This window comes from Cupressus sempervirens, chromosome 8, assembly GCF_028749045.1.
Source record: "Cupressus sempervirens isolate cs-2001-9-10 chromosome 8, ASM2874904v1, whole genome shotgun sequence".
Classification (NCBI taxonomy): domain Eukaryota; kingdom Viridiplantae; phylum Streptophyta; class Pinopsida; order Cupressales; family Cupressaceae; genus Cupressus; species Cupressus sempervirens.
In genome coordinates, this window is record NC_143125.1 from 727,924,053 (window position 1) to 727,935,604 (window position 11,552).

Genomic DNA, 11,552 nt, shown 5'->3' on the forward strand with positions numbered 1-11,552 from the left:
TAACACCACAACAAAATTAAGAAATGACAAGACAAATTAAAGAGTTGCTTAAGGCTGGTTTGATTGGTAAAAGTCTAAGCCCATGCGCAGTACCTGCAGTCCTAGCACCAAAGAAAGCAAGAACATGGACACTATGCACAGATTCAAGAGCACTGAACAAGATCACTATAAGGTACAGATTTCCAATGCCTAGAATAGAAAATTTACTGGATTGTTTAGGGAAAGCAAGATATTTTTCAAAGATTGATTTGAAAAGCGGGTATCATCAGATAAGAATTAGGCCAGGAGATGAATGGAAAACAACATTTAAGACAAATGAAGGATTGTATGAATGGAAGGTAATGCTATTTAGATTGTCTAACGCTCCTAGTACATTTATGAGGCTTATGAATGAAGTTTTGAAGGATTTTACAAGGAAGTTTTTTATAGTATATCTAGATGACATTTTGGTTTTCAATGAACCAAAAGAGGAGCATCTGAAACACATAGATTTGGTGTTGAGAAGGTTACAAGAGGAGAATTTAATGATCAATAGGGAGAAGTGTAGTTTTATGCGAGAGGAACTGACATACCTTGGCTTTGTGATCTCAAAGGGAACACTCGAGATGGATCAGGATAAGGTAAGTGCAATTCTTTTTTGGCCAACTCCTAGAACTATTGCAACAATTAGAAGTTTTCATGGTTTAGCCACTTTTTACAGAAAGTTTATCAGAAATTTCAGCTTGATTTGTGCACCTATTTTGAACACCATAAAAGGAGGGAAAAAGTGCAAATTTGTTTGGATAGAAGAATCCAATAAAGCCTTTGAACTTCTTAAGAAAAAAGTGGCCCGACAACCAGTCTTGGCATTTCCTGATTTTAATAAAGTCTTTCAGATAGAATGTGATGCAAGCAACATAGCCATAGGAGGCATTTTTAGTCAAGAGGATAGACCAATAGCCTTTTTCAGTAAAAAGCTCAATGAAGCCAAATAGAGATATTCATCATACGATTTGGAAATGTATGCCCTTGTTCAATCCCTGAAGAAATGGAGGCACTATTTGCTACCCAAGGAATTCATTGTATACACAGATAACTAGGCACTTAGTTTCATAAACAGTCAAGAGAAATTGAATCATAGGCACATGAAATGGGTGGAGACATTGCAAGCATTCACATTTTCTATTAAGCACAAGAAGGGAGTAAAAAATAAGGTTGCTGATGCATTAAGCAGGAGAACTTTGACTACATCAAAATTCAGTTGGAAACTACAGGCATTTCAAATCTAAAAGGTATGTATGTTGATGATGTTGATTTCAAAGACATTTACCAGGCATGTATTAATTTGGATGAAAGGTACAATAGTGAATATTCTAATTTTATGGTTCAAGAAGGGTTATTGTTCAAGGGAGGACAACTTTGCATCCCAAAGTGTTCAATGAGACATAATATCATATAGGAGAAACATAGTGGGGCATTATCTGGTCATTTTGGACTGGATAAGACTCTAGAGCTGGTTCGTAGACACTATTTTTGGCCAAAGTTACAAAAGGATGTGAGGAAATTTGTGGAAGAATGCACCATTTGTCAGAAAGGTAAAGGTAAAAGTACAAATGCAGGATTGTATCAGCCCTTACCTATTCCTTCATGACCATGGGAAAGTATTAGTATGGATTTTGTTATGGGATTACCAGGAACTCAGAAGGGGTATGATAGCATTTTTGTTGTTGTGGATAGGTTCAGTAAAATGTCACATTTCTTACCATGTAAATCCACCAAAGATGCATCATACATTGCAGATTTATTTTTCAAGGAGATAGTGCAAATTCATGGACTACCACTAAATATTGTTTTAGACAAAGATGGCAGATTTGTGGGTCATTTTTGGAGGACTCTTTGGAAGAAACTTGGCACGAATTTATCATTTTCATCTGCATATCATCCAAAGACCGATGGTCAAACAGAAGTTGTCAACAGATCTTTGGAAAATCTATTAAGATGCCTTACAAAATAACATGGAGAAAAGTGTGATTCCATACTTACTTAAGCTAAATTCTGATACAATGATATAGTGAATAGAAGTACAAGAAAATCTCCATTTCAGATTGTGTATGGTACACATCCAAGAGGAATTATCGAGCTGAGGGAACTTCCAAATACTTTTCCAAGTAGTTCACATGCTGAAGAATTTGCTAAAGCTATTAAAAAGGTCCAAGATCAAGTCAAGTTGTAGCTACAGAATTCAAATCAAAAGTACAAAGAAGTTGCTGATCAGAAAAGAAGAGAAGTACAATTCAAAGTTGGTGATTTAGTATGGGCATATCTGAAGAAAGAGAGGTTACCTCAAAGGAAGAATACAAAGTTACTACCTAAGAAGGTTGGTCCTTGTCAAATTCTAGAAAAATATGGACATAATGCTTACAAAATTCAGTTACCCACAGACATTGGTATTTCACCCATATTCAATGTTTGTGATCTCACACAATACAGAGGTTCTAAAACACAAGCCATACATGAAGATTTAGTAACCGAAGATCTGCAACAACTACCTAAATCAACACCACCTCAGATGGAAAAAATCCTAGATACAAAAATAAAGAAAACTCGTAGATGACAATAAACTCAGTATCTAGTCAAATGGAAGAACAAACTAGTGACAGAGGCTATTTGGATGGATGAGTGACAAATTAGCAAACATGGTTCATCAGTTCACGATCTCATCTCAAGTGGACTTGAGATTCTTTCTACAGGGGAGTATGCTGCAGTAGTAGAGCGGGAAATAGAATAAGAAAGGTTTATGTTTTGTGTGTTTTAAATTTAATGTTTTCAATAAACGTCCTACATGTGGTGGCATACCTAGAGTAGCAGTTCGATGAGCTCTCTAGATATAGCCACCTAGGACTAGGTGTAGGTTCTTTAAATTAGAATAGTTTTAATTCGTAGATAATGATTGTCAGATTCCAATAATAGGTAGTAGGCAGTTTTGGATTCTTATCCTTTTCTTGGATAGAAGATGAAAAAATGTTTCTTATCCTTTTATTAGAAAAGGAGAGTCAGTTTTAAATAATTCGGTTGGCTATGTAAGGGATTGATTCGAACTTGGGTAATAGAGAAAAGTTTCAGTTTTCGCTTTGTTCCTCTCTCATCCTATAAATCGACATCTAAAAGAGAGTAATCGAAGTGGGATAACTTTGAAATGATTTATGCAAGTTTCGATGATGTTTCCTGTCATATATCTTGTCATAGATCTGCAGATGAATAAAAGATCTTTATGAATCAGTGATATACAATTTTTTAAGATCCATGCTTTGCCGTCATAGATCGTGAGGAGTTTAGAATAGGAGATTTTTGTTGTGATTGAAAGGTCGGTAGAGGGGGAGACTCGAACCGTCGGATGAAGGGAGAGACTTGCTTCGAATTTTACTAAGGATTCCGTCGAGTCCTCTCTATCAGGGTTTGATTGTTGTTTTCACAGAGGGCAATGAGATTATAGCTAAGTTGCAGAGCTGAGGGAGGGCATGGTGCATGACACCAGGGAAGTCCGAGGGAAGTGCAATTGTTGACTGTGAAGTCCGAGGGAAGGTCGATTCTGAACATCCCTCGGCTCTCGGCTTCTCCTGTTTGCCGCTGAGGTTGCATGCTATACTCACCTGCACTCCTGCCACAAAATCAATAGAATATTTTGTGTTCATGGATTTTGTTCCCTTCTCCAATACATGCAGCTGTATGGGTTGAAAAGAGATTGAATATAGCATATCGATAGCATCGTGATGCCGAGTTGGAGAAGATAGATTTGTCTCAAGATTTTAAAGTTTCGATTTATGTTATAGAAAATGAGATTGAAAAGTTTTTGAGAACCATCTCTTTTATTATGGGGGTGTTAAAGAGTATATGGTTTTAAGGAAGATGAGAATATACCTTGTAGTTGACTAATTTTTCCTTTCGTAAGAAATTGACTGACAGGGTGTTTGCAGATTTGCTTGAAGAACTCATTATAGACTTTATTAAGATAAAGAGAAGATCCTCTGTTGAGTCCCTTGAGTGTTTAATCCCTTGAGGGGAGTTCCAGTGTTGATCACTCTGCATCACTTCAAACTTTGTCTTCTCTACCTAGTCATGCACTATTTCAGTGGGGGTTCCAGCAGTTTCTTCTCACAGTGTTTGCAACTTCATGCTTCGGAGATGCTTCATACTCTTTTTTGTTCCTCTCTTTGGGAAATTTCCTAGATTGGAGGCTTAGTTTCCTTCATCTAGTTCTTTTTCTTGTATTGGGTACCTGATCAGGCCTTGTTGCCGGGACCCATTTTCCTGCTTTCATAGCTTTTCTAGGTTAGCATCCACCTAAGCTTCGCTTATGGGGGGGTGTTAGTGTAGTTTTTTATTTTTCTTATTTTGCTAGGTTTTTCCTACACTTTTAATAATCTCGCTTAGGTTAATAAAGCATGTCTTATTAGGTGAATGGTTGTGAGGTGTCACCTTCCTACATGTGAGCATCCATAGCTATCTTGGGAAGATACTTTGCTATCTTTAGTCCAATAGATAGTTGCTCCTCATTGGTTGGTGTTTCCACCTCCTCCCTCTTCCTAGCCTATATAAGCATGCTACCTGGCTTGTATTTGTATCTCTTGTTTTTGCATCCTCTTAATGCTATTTTGCTTCCTGCATTTGCATTACTCTCTTGGAGACTAACTCTATGTTGCTATTTTGATTTTGTATCATCTGCATTCATAGTTTAGATATTTACTCTTTGCACTAGTTTTCTGGGTTATTAATCTTTTTAGATTCTAACAAGAAAGAAAAGTTGTAACTTTATTAATTAGCAACAACTTCTCTTATCAGCAGTGATTTCTCTTCATGTAAGGTAACACTGCAAATGAAAGCATTGGTAATGATAATATTCTGAAAAAAATAATCTAGAGTTAAAAAAACTTGTCAAAGAATAACTTAGAATAGATGTTGTAATAGGCGAATAATGATGCAGTCCTACAAGAAAACGTTAGAGGAATAATAATCCTGCATCATAAGGAATCAAACAGATGCAGAACCGTTATTATTATTAAAGAATTTGCAAATATTCTTTAAAAGGAAACTTAAAAAAAAATAACTATTTTAAAAGACTTGATGTTAGGAGTATCTTACTAAGTATGGATAAGTATGCTAAACGTATAAGTTATAAATCAATTTTATAACTTATGACGTAATAACTTATAATTTTGAAACAATCTGAAATATAATCAAAAGCCAAGTATAGAGGTTATAAATTAATTTTATAACCTATGCTATGACCATATGAGACTTATAAATGATTAATGAAAAAATAAAATGTTAGATTAATGAAAAACCAAAAAAACTTGTTTAATAAATCAATTGCTCAAAGTCTATGAAAAAAAAACATAAAACTTTAGATTAACAAAAAAATACAGCTATATTGAACTTTATGAGCACAAAAAAATCTCTATAGAATAACAATAATAATAATAACTTTATATCATAATTTATAACTTGAAATAACCACTCTAAAATACTTCGAAATAAATTAATGATTAATAGAAATGCAGGTTTGATAAATGACAAACCAAAAACTTATTAAAAAAGCTTTAAAAAAACTATTAATAAAGCAAAGCTTAAGACCTAGCGGCCACTGGAGAAGGGAAAGCACGACATGGTATAGCAGGTAGCGGGCTGGGAAGCAAATGGTTTCAATATATGGCTGATCTGATCATTTGGAAAGAAACTTCAAAATCTGCTTTTGTATTTGGATCGGGCTCTTTCTTTGTTATTTCTTCATTTTTCACTGATGATTTGCCCTTTAGTTTTGTGACCATTGTATTATACTCGACATAGAAGACACTCACTCAGGTTTGAGGGACGACAGCTCGAAGGAGGGGGCGGCTCATAGGAGGCAGCTAGGGTTAGAGAGAGTAGCCACAAGGGAGAAAGGGAGGTAGAGCAAGGAAGGTCTGCAAAGAGGCAGCAAGAAGGAAGGAAGGCTCACAGAAGCAGCCAGACAAGGATTCGGTAGGGCCCATCCGGCCAGCGGATGTGCAAGGTAAGGGTATAGTTAAAGGTCATGCAGCAGGCCTTCCAAGAGAACTTAGGAGGGAAGACATGACTGGGGTAGGTATCGGCTATGATAAAGCCGCAACAAAAGAAAAAAAACAAGAAAATTCCTCACAAACCCTAGCCATTCCTCAATTCAGTCCATTTCTAATGTAAATGAAAGAAAGAAAGACATGTATCAGTTCAAACAGCATGCCGATAGTACTGAATGTGCACTTGGAAGTTCGGGCTTCTTGGGCTTAATTACTAAGAACACAACTAGAGCTATTATGCCTATTATGGTGGCCACTATGATCAACACAGCAAGAACGCAACAGTAGAGGAAAGCTTAGAGAGCATGAGAAGGGCAGAACAACAAGGAATCAAGGGAAGCATCAAAAGAAGCTTGGACAAAGCAGGTGCAAGTACAACACGTTGCGTGGAAATAACAGGTGCAAACAAGACACCATGCAAGAGCACAAAGCTTCTGAAAATAAATCGAACACCAAAAATGAAGAATGCAGACCCAATCTCAATTAAATGATGTTGAGTACAGAAAAACAAGGGAGCTAAAAGGAAATGAACTTTAAAAAACTTTTAAAAAATAGAAAGATAAGAGAAATACAGAAAGATCTGAAAGAAATGTTCAAACTTTCTATAAGAATTTAATATTAGGATTAAATATTTTAAAAAATATATAGATAAGAGAAAAATATTTAAATTTAAAGAAATAATATGAACAGGATTAAATCTAATTGATTATAATGTAAGTCATAAATAACATTATTTAACATTATTTAAGTGTTCCCTACAATAAAAAGTTAGGGAAATAATAATGTAATTTTTTATTTTAAATATTTAATCAAAAATAATAATACAAATACTATTAAACTGAATTTGATAAATGCTACTTGTTAAACAAGAGAAAAAATATATATTTAATTTTTAAATAGAGATACCTAGGTAGAAATAAGGTGTTCTCTAACCTTATCACTAAACTCAAAACAAGGATTAGTTAGCTCTGATACCATGTTAGAAATAATAAAATTGAAATGAATTAAAATTAAAGAATTATAGATTAATCCAAGAAAGTTTGTGATGAACATAATTACTATCATTTATAAGAGCTTCCCAAGGTCAACACAAAAGAAGAGACAAGGATTTTGAAAGGAGAAAGCAAAGAAAACCCCTTGTGAATTATATGAATGAGGCAAATGCCTAAGAATGAAGAAAAAGAGAGAAAGAGATAATGTGGAGCCATAGGGCTCATTACATGAACTACATCATGATTGTGTGTTAAGATTGAGAGAGAAGCATCTCTTATAAAGAGATGAGAGGAGGAGTTATTTGTAACTCCCATGTGAATGATTGCTACATTCATAAGTGTATGCATAAGAAGTGTCATAATCCTCTTAAGGAGGACTAACTATTTTCCTTAATAGAAGAATTACAAAATAGACTTTTCCTCACATGTGGACTAGAGGACAAACAACATAAGGGATACCTTGGTTTATCCCATTTAATAAATACAACGAAGGAAAGATTACCAATTCTAACAGGATGAAATCTATAACTAAACTTAAGATTAGTATTTAGCTTTCTCCAAAGTATTATTCAAAAGTAACCAGTAAACTTAGTATCTTTATCTAAAATAATAATCTTAGGAAATCCATGAAGTCTCACAATGACTTTGAAAAATAAGTTTTCTATGTGTACCGCAATTGACATCTTCTTTCAGAGTATGAAATCTGACATTTCAAAAACATTGTTGGCCACTTCAAATATATAATCATTACCTCACTTAGTTCTAGGAAATCCTAAAAAAAGTTTATAATGATATCTTCCCAAGGTTTGCAAGAAATAGGAAAAGGTTTTGACAAACCAACATTTTGAGTACTTCCTTTAGCAACTTGATAGTTCTACAACTCCTTAATATATTTTGAACATCCTTATACATCTATGGTAAACTATACCTATTTGAAATAATCTATATTCTCTTGTTAATTCAAAAATGTCTTGCAAGTCCACCACTATGTTTTTCTTTAATATTGTTCTCTCTTATAGGTTATTTAGGTAAGTATAATTGAACTCCTTTAAACAAGATGTCTTTTTGAATGAAATAATCAACCCACTTGTCTTGTTCATTAGTCATAGGGTGTTAGATAATTGAGAGGGGCAAGGGGGGTGGAGACGAGGTGGAGGGGGGGCCGGTGGGTAGGGGGGTTGAATTTTTTAGGTCATGTTATCCTATAATCCTTCAAATACTTTAGTACCAATTACATCTCTACAAAAATTAAGAATAAGTACTTGGTGATCTTATTCAATGTCTCAATTAACTCTTTTAGGTTACTTAATTCAAACTGCTAATTCATTATTCTTTGTATTAGTGAGTGTCAGTAAAATAACGTAGTTTCCAGTTAGTTTTACCAAGTTGCATTAATAAGTAAATAATATATATATCCTCTTGCAAAATACAATTCTTATATTTGACACTAAGAATTGTTTAACATGGAAACCCTCTAAAGGGAAAACCCACTTAGGACTGCAACTAAAACTTTTCAATCTTTTAAAGTAAGCTCTGTTACTAGCCAACCTTGATAAAACTTTATATATGCTTTGATAAAGTGACGTGGTTAGTATATTTTAACCAAATGATCATCTAGAACTTTGTCACTCCTCGATCCTATCTAAAGAGTCACCTACTCTAAAGGACATACAAACATGACTAATCAATATTACCATATACAATTTCACAGACTTGTTTTGTCCACTCAACTTACAAAAATTTATTCTAAAATGAATATAAAGTAACAATAGAAACAATTTATTAAATATAGCACAACCTTTCTTGTTCAGATCTCTATTGTTTCTTGATCTTCTTTCTGACCTTTTATTGGTTGATTCACTCTTACATACAACAATGCTACTTTGATGTCTTTTCAAATTTGATTAGTTGACCTCTTTCTATTCCTCTTCTCAAACACAATCAATAATTTACATTCACAGTATCCAACCACCAATTCCACATCAATTAGAAATAAAAACTTATTTCACAAAATTTCATAAAAAGTAGTTTTCAAGCTTCTAGACCATTCAATTTATTGTTTCTTAATGCTAATTATCGATATCAAATTTATATGAAATACATTAAATCTAATCACTTAGAAAATATAAGATGCACAAAAACTTTGTGCTCATCCTTATACCTTCACCGTATAATATTCACCATAATAACTTCATTGTATTTTCCCCATTGTAGATCTTATAGTAACCTTTGAAGTTGTCCTTGAACATTCATAATTTCCATCATAGGTAATTCTTATATTTTATTTTTCCAAACATTTTCTTTCAGTTGTTACTCAATGAATATAGAATTTCACTAGAGAAATGTATCACTTGGTTAGTACTATACTTACTCGGGTAACACAAAACTTTAGTCCCACTTGCTAACTACTCTTTGACAACTATAGTCATGATGTGAACAATGTCTTCTTCTTTCACCTTGTTACTCAATACAACTTGAATAAATCATTACATTACGAGATTACTTGATTTTAAAATAATCAAACCAACATAATACTATCATTTTCTAACTCATTCAAGTCACCATTGAATAACATACATACCAAAATTCTAAATCATCAACATACTTTCACCATTAACTCTTGAATGTATTTCCCCCATTGTATATGTTACAATAACATTTGTATTTATCATTGAACCTCTTGAACATTCCTAATTTCCATCATAAGTAATCCTTAGATTTCCTTTTTCCAAACATTTTCTTTTAGTTGTTACTCAATGAATATAGCATTTCACTAGAGAAATGTATTACTCAGTTAGTAAGACACTTACTCAAGTAACACAAAACTTGATGCAGGAGCATCCTGAGCTTGCTTACAATCCTACATGATTGGAGGTATTTTGGTTAAGTGTTGTAGAGCTTGACAGATACTGGTAATTGACATACACTCAGATTTGGGCATACACTATGGAGCTTGACATACACTATGGAGCTTGGCATGGTCTTGGAGCTTGGTAATGCTTGGGAATTTGCTAATACTCAACTTGTTTTTTTGACACTCAGATGGTCTTGGTTCCTATTGGTGCTAAGTTTTTTTGTGAGCCAACTTCTCATATTTAATTTATGTAGGAGTATTTAATTTGTGTTATAGATGACTTGTAGCTCAACATATATTTAATGTAAGAGATTTAATTTAGTTTGTAATGAACTAGTCTAACTTTTGGCTTAGTTGGGTGTAAGTAGGGGTCTTGTGGAGTCATTAAGTCATTTATTCTAGCTTAGAGAAGAGGATGAAAGGTAGATGCAAACTTTGAAGAGCTAGTAACTGTGACTTAAGAACTAGAGGATTGCTTGGTGGATCTGAGGGTACAAGTGTGGATTATTCTTGGTGTTCTTATCTAATTGTGGATTTGGACTAGCTGGGATTAAGATTGTAATTTGGATCTTGTTGGATCTTGTAGAACTAATATTGTAATTGTTGTTTGTATTTGGCCCTAACCTAGAAGGCCTTACAATCAAGCATATTTCTTGTAATCAGTTATCTTATGAATAAAGAGTTGTAACTTGGTCTCAGATCTTGCCTTATTGTTGCTTGTTGTGGTGTTTGTACTATGTGGTTATTTTATGGGGGCTAGGACATATCCTTTGGGGATTCTTATTTCATACACTACATTAGGTGGGATTAGAGAAAATATTATTTCTAAGTGTATAGATAGATTGCCAAAGTTGTGGCAGTTTGCACCAAGTTCTTGGGTTGGAAAAGGTTGATCTTGTGGAGCTGATTGATCTTCTATATTAGTGGATGTATTACTTAGGTTTTGCAAAATTTTTGGAAAATGTTTCCAATAATATTAGAACCTAGGGAAATTGATGATCTTAGTGATGTTGTGGAGGAGAGGATCTTAGAGAAGATTAGATCATAATTTAGATCTAAGATTGCATTGATGGAGAGTGACATGATTACTGAAATTGTGAGTGCTTTAGATGGTGTACCTAGGGATGTGGGTAATGAAGATTTCTATAAGGAAGTTTATGAAGACTTTGAAGGTATTGGATCTAGTGGCGAGGACATAATTGATCATGTGGAGAGACATATTGGAAATAGGGCTAGTCAATTTTCTAGATCTGGATCTTAGTTGAAGCGAAAGCATAAGATGGAGATTTCTAATTTCTCAGGTACTCTGACTCCCAAAGACCTAATTGATTAGATTGGTGAATTGGAAGAATAATTTGAGATTGAGGATATTGAGGATCTATTAAGAGTGAGGTTGGTATAAACTAAGTTGAAAGGACATGCTACTCTTTGGTGGAAAGAATTATTGAGAGATAGAGAAGAGGAAGGTGAAATGGAGATCACCAGATGGAGATTAATGGTGACTATGTTGAAGGCTAATTTCATTCTTGCCCATTATGAATTGGAGTTGTTTAAGAGGTTGGAAAATTTGAAGTAGAAAGATATGACCGTGAAGGAATATACTAAGCAATTCTAGAAGTTGACTATTTAGTCTAG